General features: G+C 51.7%; 8 non-coding genes across 8 annotated transcripts; all 8 read right to left on the reverse strand.

Annotated features, from left to right (window-relative positions):
- Positions 1-1,326: 1,326 nt before the first annotated feature.
- On the reverse strand, positions 1,327-1,445 carry LOC123414672. Its single transcript, XR_006614600.1, has one exon. It is a non-coding gene; the product is annotated as a 5S ribosomal RNA (ribosomal RNA).
- A 333-nt stretch (positions 1,446-1,778) lies between these two features.
- On the reverse strand, positions 1,779-1,897 carry LOC123414061. The gene has a single exon (XR_006614148.1). It is a non-coding gene; the product is annotated as a 5S ribosomal RNA (ribosomal RNA).
- Positions 1,898-2,230: 333 nt separating this feature from the next.
- Positions 2,231-2,349, reverse strand: LOC123413750. Its single transcript, XR_006613865.1, has one exon. It is a non-coding gene; the product is annotated as a 5S ribosomal RNA (ribosomal RNA).
- Positions 2,350-2,682: 333 nt separating this feature from the next.
- LOC123414536 lies at positions 2,683-2,801 on the reverse strand. Its single transcript, XR_006614472.1, has one exon. It is a non-coding gene; the product is annotated as a 5S ribosomal RNA (ribosomal RNA).
- Positions 2,802-3,134: 333 nt separating this feature from the next.
- Positions 3,135-3,253, reverse strand: LOC123414740. Its single transcript, XR_006614663.1, has one exon. It is a non-coding gene; the product is annotated as a 5S ribosomal RNA (ribosomal RNA).
- A 340-nt stretch (positions 3,254-3,593) lies between these two features.
- Positions 3,594-3,712, reverse strand: LOC123414169. The gene has a single exon (XR_006614241.1). It is a non-coding gene; the product is annotated as a 5S ribosomal RNA (ribosomal RNA).
- A 333-nt stretch (positions 3,713-4,045) lies between these two features.
- On the reverse strand, positions 4,046-4,164 carry LOC123414927. The gene has a single exon (XR_006614838.1). It is a non-coding gene; the product is annotated as a 5S ribosomal RNA (ribosomal RNA).
- A 333-nt stretch (positions 4,165-4,497) lies between these two features.
- Positions 4,498-4,616, reverse strand: LOC123414730. Its single transcript, XR_006614654.1, has one exon. It is a non-coding gene; the product is annotated as a 5S ribosomal RNA (ribosomal RNA).
- Between the last annotated feature and the right edge of the window lie 8,890 nt (positions 4,617-13,506).

The following is a 13,506-nucleotide window of genomic DNA, read 5'->3' on the forward strand; positions in this document are numbered from 1 at the left end:
GTCGAGCTGTAGGTGTGCTGAACGCGGAGGTGCCGTCCGTTCGGTACTAGATCGTGGGACTGATCGCGGGATTGTTCGCGGGGCGGATCGAGGGACGTGAGGACGTTCCACTACATCAACCGCGTTCACTAACGCTTCTGCTGTACGGTCTACAAGGGTACGTAGATCACTCATCCCCTCTCGTAGATGGACATCACCATGATAGGTCTTCGTGCGCGTAGGAAATTTTTTGTTTCCCATGCGGCGTTCCCCAAACACTATGCGCCATAGATAGAAAATCAAAGAGAAAAGAAAAGAAAAAAGAGGTGGAAAGGAAGAGAAGGACTCCACCTTCCAATCCTAGTTGGACTAGGATTGGAGGAGGACTCCTCCTCCCCTTGGTGCGCAGCCCTTGGGGCTCCTTGAGCCTCAAGGCAAGCCTCCCCTCCTTCCTCCTATATATATGGAGCTATTAGGGCTGATTCGAGACAACTTTTTCAAGGCAGCCCAACCACATACCTCCACAGTTTTACCTCTAGATCACGTTTCTGCGGAGCTTGGGCGAAGCCCTGCTGAGATTAGATCACCACCAACCTCCAGAGCACCGTCATGCTGTCGGAGAACTCATCTACCTATCCATCTCTCTTGCTGGATCAAGAAGGCCGACATCATCATGTACGTGTTCTGAAAGTGGAGGTGCCGTCCGTTCGACACTAGATGGTGGGACGGATCGCGGGACAGTTCCTCGGACGGTTCGAAGGGCGGATCGAGGGACGTCAGGACGTTCCACTACATCAACCGCGTTCACTAACGCTTTTGTTGTGCGATCTACAAGGGTACATAGATCGGAAATCCCCTCTCGTAGATGGACATCACCATGATAGGTCTTCGTGCGCGTAGGAAAATTTTTGTTTCCCATGCAACGTTCCCCAACAAGTACTACTCTCGCCCAAGCACGCTTAACTTTGGAGTTTTGACGGTATCTGGTGCTTTAGTGCTGGTATGATCGCATCCGACATGCAACTATCTATTTGTTCCTTATGCTTGCCCCTCCCGTGTCCATTGCCACATTTGCCTCGACAACGGAGACGAGTTTAACACAAGAATTTCACCGCTCCCTCTCTACCCCGACAACACGAGCACCGCCACGACCTCTGTGACTTTTCCCACCGCGCTTGTCACCCAACGACGCCGCCCCTAGACACGTCAACAATGAGACACAAGCAAAAACATATCACAAACGTCCAAAATAAGAAAACTAGTAAATGTCAAAAATAAGAAAACGAGGTCATATAGATCACGCTCCCGCGTCATCCTTGTCACGTGGCGCAAAAATATTTAAAAAGGGGAATGCAACACGAGAACTTCCAAGGAGGTCACCCATCCTAGTACTACTCTCACCCAAGCACGCTTAACTTCGGAGTTCTGATGGGATCCGGTGCTTTAGTGCTCGTATGATCGCATCCCACATGCAACTATCTATTTGTTCCTTATGCTTGCCCCTCCCGTGTCCATTGCCACATTTGCCTCGACAACGGAGACGAGTTTAACACAAGAATTTCACCGCTCCCTCTCTACCCCGACAACACGAGCACCGCCACGACCTCTGTGACTTTTCCCATCGCGCTTGACACCCAACGACGCCGCCCCTAGACACGTCAACAATGAGACGCAAGCTAAAACATATCACAAACGTAAAAAATAAGAAAACTAGTAAACGTCAAAAATAAGAAAACGAGATCATATAGATCACGTTCCCGCGTCATCCTTGTCATGTGGCGCAAAAGTATTTAAAAAGGGGAATGCAACACGAGGACTTCCCAGGAGGTCAGCCATCCTAGTACTACTCTCTCCCAAGCAGGCTTAACTTCGGAGTTTTGATGGGATCCGTTGCTTTAGTGCTGGTATGATCGCATCCCACATGCAACTATCTATTTGTTCCTTATGCTTGCCCCTCCCGTGTCCATTGCCACATTTGCCTCTACAATGGAGACGAGTTTAACACAAGAATTTCACCGCTCCCTCTCTACCCCGACAATACGAGCACCGCCACGACCTCTGTGACATTTCCCATCGCGCTTGACACCCAACGACGCCGCCCCTTGACACGTCAACAATGAGACCCAAGCTGAAACATATCACAAACGTCAAAAATAAGAAAACTAGTAAACGTCCAAAATAAGAAAACAAGATGATATAGATCACGCTCCCGCGTCATCCTTGTCACGTGGCACAATAATAATTAAAAAGGGGAATGCAACATGACGACTTCCCAAGAGGTCACCCATCCTAGTACTACTCTCACCCAAGCTCGCTTAACTTCGGAGTTCTAATGGGATCCGGTGCTTTAGTGCTCGTATGATCGCATCCGACATGCAACTATCTATTTGTTCCTTATGCTTGCCCCTCCCGTGTCCATTGCCACATTTGCCTCGACAACGGAGACGAGTTTAACTCAAGAATTTCACCGCTTCCTCTCTACCCCGACAACACGAGCACCGCCACGACCTTTGTGACTTTTCCCACCGCGCTTGACACCCAACGACGCCGCCCCTAGACACATCAACAATGAGACGCAAGCTAAAACATAACACAAACGTCAAAAATAAGAAAACTAGTAAACGTCAAAAATAAGAAAACGAGGTCATATAGATCACACTCCCGCGTCATCCTTGTCACGTCGCACAAAAATAATTAAAAAGGGGAATGCAAAACGAGGACTTCCGAGGAGGTCACCCATCCTAGTACTACTCTCACCCAAGCACGCTTAACTTCGGAGTTCTGATGGGATCCGGTGCTTTAGTGCTGGTATGATCGCATCCGACATGCAACTATCTATTTGTTCCTTATGCTTGCCCCTCCCGTGTCCATTGCCACATTTGCCTCGACAACGGAGACGAGTTCAACACAAGAATTTCACCGCTCCCTCTCTACCCCGACAACACGAGCACCGCCATGACCTCTGTGAATTTTCCCACCGCGCTTGACAACCAACGACGCCGCCCCTAGACACGTCAACAATGAGACGCAAACTAAAACATATCACAAACGTCAAAAATAAGAAAACTAGTAAACGTCAAAAATAAGAAAACGAGGTCATATAGATCATGCTTCCGCGTCATCCTTGTCACGTGTCGCAAAAATATTTCAAAAGTGGAATGCAACACGAGGACTTCCCAGGAGGTCACCCATCCTAGTACTACTCTCGCCCAAGCACGCTTAACTTCGGAGTGTTGATGGGACCCGGTGCTTTAGTGCTGGTATGATCGCATCCGATATGCAACTATCTATTTGTTCCTCATGCTTGCCCCTCCCGTGTCCATTGCCACATTTGCCTTGACAACGGAGACAAGTTTAACACAAAAATTTCACCGCTCCCTCTCTACCCCGACAACACGAGCACCGCCACGACCTCTGTGACTTTTCCCACCGCGCTTGAAACCCAACGACGCCGCCCCTAGACAAGTCAACAATGAGACGCAAGCTAAAACATATCACAAACGTCAAAAATAAGAAAACTAGTAAACGTCAAAAATAAGAAAACGAGGTCATATAGATCACGCTCCCGCGTCATCCTTCTCACGTGGCGCAAAAATATTTAAAAAGGAAAAAAGGGAATACAACACGATGACTTCCCAGGAGGCCACCCATCCTAGTACTACTCTCGCCCAAGCACGCTTAACTTCGGAGTTTTGATGGTATCTGGTTCTTTAGTGCTGGTATGATCGCACCCGACATGCAACTATCCATTTGTTCCTTATGCTTGCCCCTCTCGTGTCCATTGCCACATTTGCCTCGACAACGGAGACGAGTTCAACACAAGAATTTCACCGCTCCCTCTCTACCCCGACAACACGAGCACCGCCACGACCTCTGTGACTTTTCCCACCGCGCTTGACCCCCAACGACGCCGCCCCTAGACACGTCAACAATGAGACGCAAGCTAAAACATAACACAAACGTCAAAAATAAGGAAACTAGTAAACGTCAAAAATAAGAAAACGAGGTCATATAGATCACGCTCCCGCGTCATCCTTGTCACGTGGTGCAAAAATATTTAAAAAAGGGAATGCAACACGAGGACTTCCGAGGAGGTCACCCATCCTAGTACTACTCTCGCCCAAGCATGCTTAACTTCGGAGTTTTGATGGGATCCGGTGCTTTAGTGCTGGTATGATCGCATCTGACATGCCACTATCTATTTGTTTCTTATGCTTGCCCCTCCCGTGTCCATTGCCACATTTGCCTCGACAACGGAGACGAGTTTAACTCAAGAATTTAACGGCTCCCTCTCTACCCTGACAACACGAGCACCGCCACGACCTGTGTGACTTTTCCCACCGAGCTTGACACCCAACGACGCCGCCCCTAGACACGTCAACAATGAGACGCAAGCTAAAACATATCACAAACGTCAAAAATAAGAAAACTAGTAAACGTCAAAAATAAGAAAACGAGGTCATATAGATCACGCTCCAGCGTCATCCTTTTCACGTGGCGCAAAAATATTTAAAAAGGGGAATGCAACACGAGGACTTCCTAGGAGGTCACCCATCCTAGTACTACTCTCGCCCAAGCACGCTTAACTTCGGAGTTCTGATGGGATCCGGTGCTTTAGTGCTGGTATGATCGCATCCGACATGCAACTATTTATTTGTTCCTTATGCTTGCCCCTCCCATGTCCATTGCCACATTTGCCTCGACAACGGAGACGAGTTTAACACAAGAATTTCACCGCTCCCTCTCTACCCCGACAACACGAGCACCGCCACGACCCCTGTGACTTTTCCCACCGCACTTGACACCCAACGACGCCGCCCCTAGAAACGTCAACAATGAGACGCAAGCTAAAACATATCACAAACGTCAAAAATAAGTGTCGTGGGTATAAGCCTGACAGTAGATGTGTAGGGTACGAATGAGATGGGCAGAGTCCTAGCTACGGCGAGGTTGTATGACTTCAGGCCCCTCTGCGGTGGAGGTAACAACCCTACGTCTCAGTGCTCTCGGAGCTTGTTACCGAGTGTAATATGGAATACAATGATTTGCTAACCCTTCTACCAGTGGGGGAGGGCGGCTTATATAGAGTACGCTGTCCTCCACAACGGTTCCGGTATAAGGGCGGAGTAGTGGGGATTGAATGCATACGTTACAGGTAACGTATGCTCTAAATGCTAATAAATGCACTCGGAAACGTACGACCGTTTCCCTCCAGGGAGGTTACGATGTACCGAGTGTATCCAGTCGGTTAGCTTGGTATTCTTTGAATGCTAGTATCCGTCTGGATGATATAGGAACTGTCCCCGACTGGATAATGGGGATTCCTTAATTCAGTCGGGGTAGACTTAGGGTCTTGTCCTTTGTGTGGGGTAGTCCTTGGGTAGGACCTGTACGGCAGGCCTATGACCCTACCCTAGGACTATGACCCCATCATTAGTCCCCGAATGGATTGGGGTTGAAACGACGAAGCGGTGCTTGAAGTTCGGATCCGACTGGATTAGATTCGGCTTGGGCGTTGCTTGCCCCTATCCATTTTACCTTTTCTGACCAATGATCCGAGTGGAAGTGCGTGCGAAACCGACTGTCGGGAGCCGAGTGTTTCCGCGGCATCTTTTGACGCGACCGGTCAACTCACAGCGGCGGATTTTCTGGGATCTCAAATTTCGGGTTCCGCGCGCTCAGCGGGGACGACGTCAGCGCACTCGAGTAGCGCCTGACGCCTCGATTCTCGCGCCTTCAAGTCCTCCACTGATATCGCCGCGGCCGGTCGGGCGGATAAGGTTTCGGGGCCACCCGCTAGTGACCCAGTCGGAACCCTATTTAAATCTGGGCGGCGAGGCTTCTTCGTTACGCTCGCCGAATCTTTCGCTCTCGCCTGCTCCGTCTTCCTCGCCACCTCCAGCGCTCCAACACTCCCTCCTTCTCCTTCCCCTCGAGAGTTCGCCGTCGCCTCCATGACCAAGGGTCAGACCAGCAAGACGGAGGCGAGGAAGAAGAAGGGCAAGGCGGCGGCGCCTGCTCAGCGGCGGCAGCGGCCGCTGCCGGCGGGGTGGATCCAAGGAGACTTCCTCCCCTCCACGGTGACGGAGGGAGATCTGCTGCAGCTGGTAGAGCACGGAGTGCTCGTGCACAAGTCCTGGAGACTGCCGGCGGAGGACGAGGTTGAGCCAGCGCCCCGGGAGGGGGAGCGCGTCCTGCTCCTCAGTCATGTCCACCGAGGTTTTTCTTTGCCCCCGCACCCTTTCTTCAAGGGCATCATGAATCACTTCGGTGCCCAACTTCACCATTTCCCTCTGAATGCCATCGCGCACCTTTCTGCCTTCATAGTCTTATGTGAGTGTTTTATCGGCTGCCCTCCCCATTGGGGTTTGTTCAAACACATCTTCTCCGCCCGATCCCAAACCATCAAACGACTTAGCCAGTCGGATGATAAGACGCACCTCCTCCCAGCTCTGTGGGGGTTTAGGATTCCAGAAGAAGAGTCGGAGTAGCTATCCTGCTCTCCAGTTAAGTGAGTCGGTTAGGAACTGGCAGTCGACGTGGTTCTACTGCCAGGATATCGCCTGTCCGAATGCGTCGACTGGCCTGCCTCCTTTTAGTCTAGATCGGCCCGCCCCGCCTAAGCAACTCGCGCTCTCGAAGGCGGAGAAGAACGACGTCCAGCCATTGGTTGAGGCACTGGTGGACGTCGTCAGGAAGGGGGTCACCGGAATAGACCTGCTGGAATTCTTCCTTGGTCGGCGGATCCAGCCTCTGCAGGCTCGCGACCATGCCATGTGGCATTATACGGGGCCCGAGGATTCCACTTGGACCAATGTTGTGGGCGTGACTGAGGAGAGGGTGACCTCGTGGGTGCTCCAGATCACAGGCCCCTGTGAGAATCCCAAAGGATCACGGCGAGTGAAGCCCTTCTGCGCGGATAATCCCCTGCCGAATCAGGTGAGAGACTCTTGTCGAGTGCTCCTAACTGTCTTAATCTTGTTGTTTGCTTGAATCTCTGTGTGATGTTTGATGTCGCCGACTAAATTTTATGCAGGAGTGGACCAACTGGTTTTCTCCCGTCTCGAACGGGAATTCGGCCGAGGAGGAGGGCAGCCAGGAGGGCAACGTGGAGAGTGCTGAATATGTCTCCGACAGTGGGGAGTCGGAGGAAGAGTCCAACGAGGAGGAGGAAGAAGCTGAGGAGCAGGACTCGCCACCTCCACAACTGGAGCATCGGACCAATTGCCGACACGAGCCCGCTGTCCCCTCAGCTCCTCCCGCGTCTTCGAGTGCTCCGCCTACTGCTCGAGTGGTCCCGAGTGTTCGAAGCGCTAAGAGGACCAGGGATGCCGCCGTTGAGCCTGCGGGCCATTCTTCTAAGGCGCCCAAGCCAAGCGGGCCTAAACCTCGGAAAGCTCTGCCGCGAATGAGGGTCGCTGTCCCCGTCACCTCCACGTAAGTGTATTCAGCTTTCAGTTTTTTCTGATATCCGAGTGAACTTCTGTTTACTGGCCGACTGGATCTCACTCGACAGGGTCGCTACTTCTGCCACCTCCCCGGCGCGTCAGGAAGACGACCCCATGGACACGAACAACGTCGTCTCGTCTCAGCCAGGTGCATTGTACGAATGTCGAGTGTTTTATACCATCGCTTCTTTCTTTTTCTGAGACCTCATGTCGTTCGGCCTGTCAGGGGCGATCTGCCTGGATGAGGGCGACTAGGGGAGAGCCGACCCAGCCGTGGAGCCTGTTCTTGAGGCTGCTCCTCCCGCTGCCGCTCTCACCGCCGACGCGTCGCCGACAGAGGCACCGCCGACTGAACCAGTGCTGGTGGAGGAGGAGCCGACTGGGGCGGGCCTTGGGATGCCTCAGGAACCTCCGACGATTCCAGGTTCGTCGCATGCTGAATTCAGCATCCAGCGTCTTCCGGAGGAGTAGGTGGGAGCGGCCAAGGGGGCTATGGTGCAAGCGGAGCTGATGACTGGAGAAGCCAAGAAGGCCTATGACTCCATTGCGGCCTTGTACCACCGGAGCTTGGAGCTGCGCGATGATATCCGAGTAAGTGGTCTAGTAAGTATTTACTTTTCCCCTGTAACCCACTGGGTGTTCTTGAATAGTAGCTGTTATTTGCAATGGGTTCACTCTGAGTGAACCCAGTGGGTGTAGTCCCCGAGACTTCTGTCGAGTGCTTGCACCGACAGTTGTCTTTATACATGTTGCTTTTAGTTTGGTTGTGTCTGTAGATAGGAGTACCGAGTGCGAGTAGTTGTTGTAGTCGGATTGCACTTACGGTAACAGTCCCCGAGAGTAAGTTGTACTCAGGTCGGGTATTATTGGCCTCGGAGGCGTAGTTGATAACATGCATCTCAATAGGGCAGGCCTGCTTGAGGTGCATGCCAGTGGGGTCACGCTTAGTGAACCCACTGGGTGTAGTCCCCGAGACCGCTGTCGAGTGCTTGCGTCGGCAGGGGTCTGAAGAACTTAGACTGTTAACTGTTGAACTTTCTGATTGTCCCTTGTTTGTTGTTGGCAGAAAACTTGTGCAATGGGATCAGGCTATGAGACTCTCAAGGCGGAGAGGAATCAGTTCGCTGGTGAACTTGATGCGGCCATGCTTGCAATGGTCGGCATGAAGGAAGCTCTGGCGGAACGGGAGAAGTCATTGGAGCAGGCGCGTGAAGTGAACATGGTGTTGACTGAGAAAGTGGAAAGGATGGGGAAGCAGAGGACTGCGCTGATGAGTCAGATGGACGTGTTGAATAAACGATGCAGAGCACAAGAGAAATATGTGAGTGACTGGGCTCGGCAGATGATGACACGTCTGGCTGGTAAGTCCTTATATTTCCGAGTGGTTGTGCTATGCGCGTAGCACTCGGCGCTTATAGTCCGTTTGTCCTATTGTCGTAGATTTTTGCTTTGACGCCGAAGCTGAAGCGGCTGATGTGGAGCGTTCGATTCTTGAGAACGTTCCACTCGGCGACGACGCCAATCGGGATCTGCTCCGTGCGCACATCCGCGTGGGCAAAGTTGGTCCTTCCATCGGTCGACTGAGAGAAGTCGTCGGCCGAATCGACAAGGAGCTTTGTCCAGAAGATGAGTCGCGGCAAGAGATGGAGAACCTGATGACCCGACTGGCGGAGATTCCCAACAGAGTGCAGTCGTGGAGGAAATCTGCAGCTCGTTGCGGTGCAGATGTTGCTCTGTCCCTGGTCTGAGTCCATTGCAAGGAGGTGTGTGAGGAAAAACTGATGATGCTGAAGGTCGCCAACACGAAGAAGCTTCGGTTCGAAGACTTCATGGAACGTTCCTTGAGAGTGCTACCCGCATCGCCGACAGAATTGACTTGGACACTTTCATGGAGCCCTCCAGTCCTTGTGCCGGCCCAGCTGACGCATAAGAAAATTTATCCTCGGTATGCCGAGTGTTTATCTGTAAGGTACTTTGGCCACTTCTGTTGGCCGTCACACTTTTAAATCGGTGCGGGTAAACTTGATCCGCACCGAGTTAGCTATCTTTGCGAGGATTTTGGAATCCAATTTTTGCTCTTCTGTTGCAATGTTGATTCGAGTTTTTGTTTGGCATTTCTTGGTGAAGCCAAAGGCAAACAGTCGATGTTGGATCGCTGCTAAGCCCCCCGAGTGTGACGTGTAGTGCACACTCGGAGAAGTTTAGTACTTAGGCGATGTTGAATCGCAGCTAAGCCCCCGAGTGTGACGTGTAGTGCACACTCGGAGAAGTTTAGTACTTAGGCGATGTTGGATCGCAGCTAAGCCCCCGAGTGTGGCGTGTATCGCACACTCGGAGAAGTTTAGTACTTAGGCGATGCTGAATCGCAGCTAAGCCCCCGAGTGTGACGTGTAGTGCACACTCGGAGAAGTTTAGTACTTAGGCGATGCTGGATCGCAGCTAAGCCCCCGAGTGTGACGTGTAGTCCACACTCGGAGAAGTTTAATACTTAGGCGATGCTGAATCGCAGCTAAGCCCCCGAGTGTGACGTTAAGTACACACTCGGAGAAAGTTAATACTTAGCCGATGCTGGATCGCAGCTAAGCCCCCTGAGTGTGACGTGTAGCGCACACTCGGAGAAAGTTAATACTTAGGCGATGCTGAATCGCAGCTAAGCCCCCGAGTGTGACGTGTAGTGCACACTCGGAGAAAGTTAATACTTAGGCGATGCTGAATCGCAGCTAAGCCCCCGAGTGTGACGTGTAGTGCAAACTCGGAGAAAGTTAATACTTAGGCGATTCTGGATCGCAGCTAAGTTTTTTTTTGAGACCGGAGTCTGTGTCCGCGGAAGAACTTTGAACCTGCAAAAAACTCAATCTGCTTTATATTATTTCGCCAATACTTGTTCGTTACATCGCTTCAGTCGACGGTCACGTGTAGAAGCGCTTCAGGAGGTCTCCGTTCCATGCGCGTGGCTCGTCTGTCTCCCTCTGAATGTTGTAGAGTCTGTATGCTCCGTTGTTCAGCACCTTGGAGATGATGAAGGGTCCTTCCCAGGCTGGAGCTAACTTGTGGGGTCTGTGTTGATCCACTCGGAGCACCAGGTCGCCTGCTTGGAATGTCCGACTTCTGACGTGGCGTGCATGAAAACGCCGCAGATTTTGTTGCTAAATGGTCGAGCGAGTTAACGCCATCTCGCGCTCCTCTTCCAGAAGATCCACTCCGTCTTGCCTTGCTTGTTCAGCTTCGGCTTCGGAGAAGAGTTCGACTCGTGGTGCATTGTGAAGCAAGTCACTCGGAAGGACCGCTTCTGCTCCATAAACGAGGAAGAACGGTGATCGCCCTGTAGATCTGTTCGGGGTTGTTCGAAGTCCCCAAAGCACTGAAGGTAGCTCGGTAACCGAAGCGCCAGCAGCATGTCCTATCTCTCGCGGGAGTCGGGGCTTCAATCCTTGCAAAATAAGCCCGTTTGCCCGCTCTGCTTGTCCATTGGACTGAGGATGTGCTACGGAAGCAAAATCCACTCGGATGCCCTGGCTTGTACAGAACCCTTTGAATCTGTCCGAGTCAAAGTTTGTCCCGTTGTCCGTAATTATGCTGTGAGGTACACCGAATCTGAAGATGATGTCCCTGACAAACTTGACGGATGTCGAAGCGTCGAGCTTCTTGATGGGCTTCGCTTCGATCCATTTCGTGAACTTGTCGACTACCACCAACAGATGTGTGTATCCACCTTGGCCTGTCTTGAACGGGCCGACCGTATCTAATCCCCACACTGCAAACGGCCACACAAGAGGGATCGTCTTCAACGCAGACGTTGGCTTGTGGGACTTTTTGTAGTAGAACTGGCAGCCCTCACATCGATCAACCATATCCTTAGCCATCTCATTAGTGTGTAGCCAAAAGAAGCCAGCCCTGAACGCCTTGGCTACGATTGCTCTCGAAGAAGCGTGATGACCGCAGGTTCCCGAGTGAATATCCTCCAGAATCAGCTGCCCCTCCTCTGGGGAGATGCATCGTTGAAGAACACCCGAGATACTTTCCTTGTACAATTGGCCTTCAATGACAGTGAATGACTTCGATCTGCGGACTATCTGCCTGGCTTGGACTTCGTCTTCTAGAAGTTCTTGCCTCAAGATATATGCCATGATCGGCACAGTCCAATCGGGAATGACACCCAGAATCTCCATGACCAGATCAACCACCGCAGGTACATCGACTTCAGTCGGATCTGTTGCGCTCTTGGGTTGTACCGACTCCTCTGTGAAAGGACCTTCTTTGACTGAGGGGAGGTGGAGGTGCTCGAGGCAGACGTCACTCGGGACTCGTCTCCGAGTGGATCCGAGTTTAGCTAACTCGTCAGCTGCTTGGTTCTTCAGTCTTGGAACATGGTGGAGCTCGAGACCTTCAAACTTCTTCTCCAGCTTCCTCACTGCATTGCAGTATGCGGTCATGGTGGGGTTCTTGACGTCCCACTCTTTCATCACTTGATTGACCACCAAATCCGAATCGCCGTAGACCATCAAGCGACGGACGCCGAGTGAGATGGCCATGCGCAATCCATAGAGGAGAGCCTCATACTCTGCCTCGTTGTTGGAGGAATCAAAGTGTATCTGCAACACGTATTTGAGCTTGTCGCCCTTTGGTGATATGATCACAACACCAGCGCCGGAGCCATTCAACATCTTAGACCCATCGAAGAACATTGTGCAATGAGCCGAGTAGATGTGGGTCGGTTGCTGTTGTTCTACCCATTCTGCTATAAAGTCAGCCAGGGCTTGAGACTTAATAGCTTTCTTGGCCACGAACTTGATGTCATAGTACAACATCTCCATTGCCCACTTCGCCACTCGGCCTGAAGCGTCTCGATTGTGGAGAATTTCCGACAACAGAGCATCAGAAACGACAGATACCGAGTGGTCTTGGAAATAATGAGCCACCTTCTTCGCAGTCATATAGATCCCATAGATAAGTTTTTGATAATGGGGATACCTCTACTTGGAAGGAGTCAGGACTTCGGAGACGTAGTACACTGGTCGCTGAACTTTGTATGATTTGCCTTCTTCTTCTCGCTCGACTGTAAGAACAGTACTGACGACTTGATTTGTAGCCGCGATATATAGAAGAAGGGGCTCTTTACTGAGCGGAGCAGTAAGAACCGGCTGGGTGGAAAGCAGGACTTTGAGGTCGTCGAATGCGACTTGGGCTTCGTCTATCCACTCGAAGGTATCTGATTTCTTCATGAGTCGGTACAGAGGAAGTGCTTTTTCTCCGAGTCGACTGATGAACCTGCTCAAAGCCGCTAGGCAACCTATGAGCCGTTGAACATCGTGTATTCTGACCGGCCTTTCCATTCGGACGATGGTCCCGATCTTTTCAGGGTTGACGTCGATCCCTCGTTCGGAAACGAAGAAACCGAGTAACTTTCCGCTGGGAACACCGAATGAACATTTGGCTGGGTTGAGCTTGATATCGTACCTACGAAGGTTGGCAAATGTTTCTGCCAAGTCAGTCAGCAGGTCGGGACCTTTGCGTGACTTGACTACGATATCATCCATATATGCCTCCACATTACGACCGATCTAGTCGAGGAGACATTTTTGGATCATGCACATAAAGGTAGCCCCTGCATTCTTCAGACCGAAAGGCATAGTGATGTAGCAGAAGCACCCGAATGGGGTGATGAAGGCTGTCTTTAACTCATCGGGACCATACAGACGGATCTGATGATAACCCGAGTAGGCATCGAGAAATGACAGACCCTCGCAACCCGCAGTCGAATCGACAATTTGATCTATGCGGGGGAGCGGAAAATGGTCTTTCGGGCAGACCTTATTGAGGTGCTTGAAGTCGATGCACATTCGGAGCGACTTATCCTTCTTGGGCACCATGACAACATTGGCGAGCCACTCGGAGTGGTGAACCTCGCGAATGAAGTTGGCTGCCAACAGCTTGGCGACCTCTTCCCCGATTGCCTTCCTCTTGTGCACGGTGGACCAGCGCAGACGTTCTCGGACAGGCCGAGCCGTGGAATCCACGTGCAGTCGGTGCTCAGCCAACTCCCTGGGTACACCTGGCATGTCGGAGGGTTTCCATGCGA

Source organism: Hordeum vulgare, chromosome 7H, assembly GCF_904849725.1.
Source record: "Hordeum vulgare subsp. vulgare chromosome 7H, MorexV3_pseudomolecules_assembly, whole genome shotgun sequence".
Classification (NCBI taxonomy): domain Eukaryota; kingdom Viridiplantae; phylum Streptophyta; class Magnoliopsida; order Poales; family Poaceae; genus Hordeum; species Hordeum vulgare.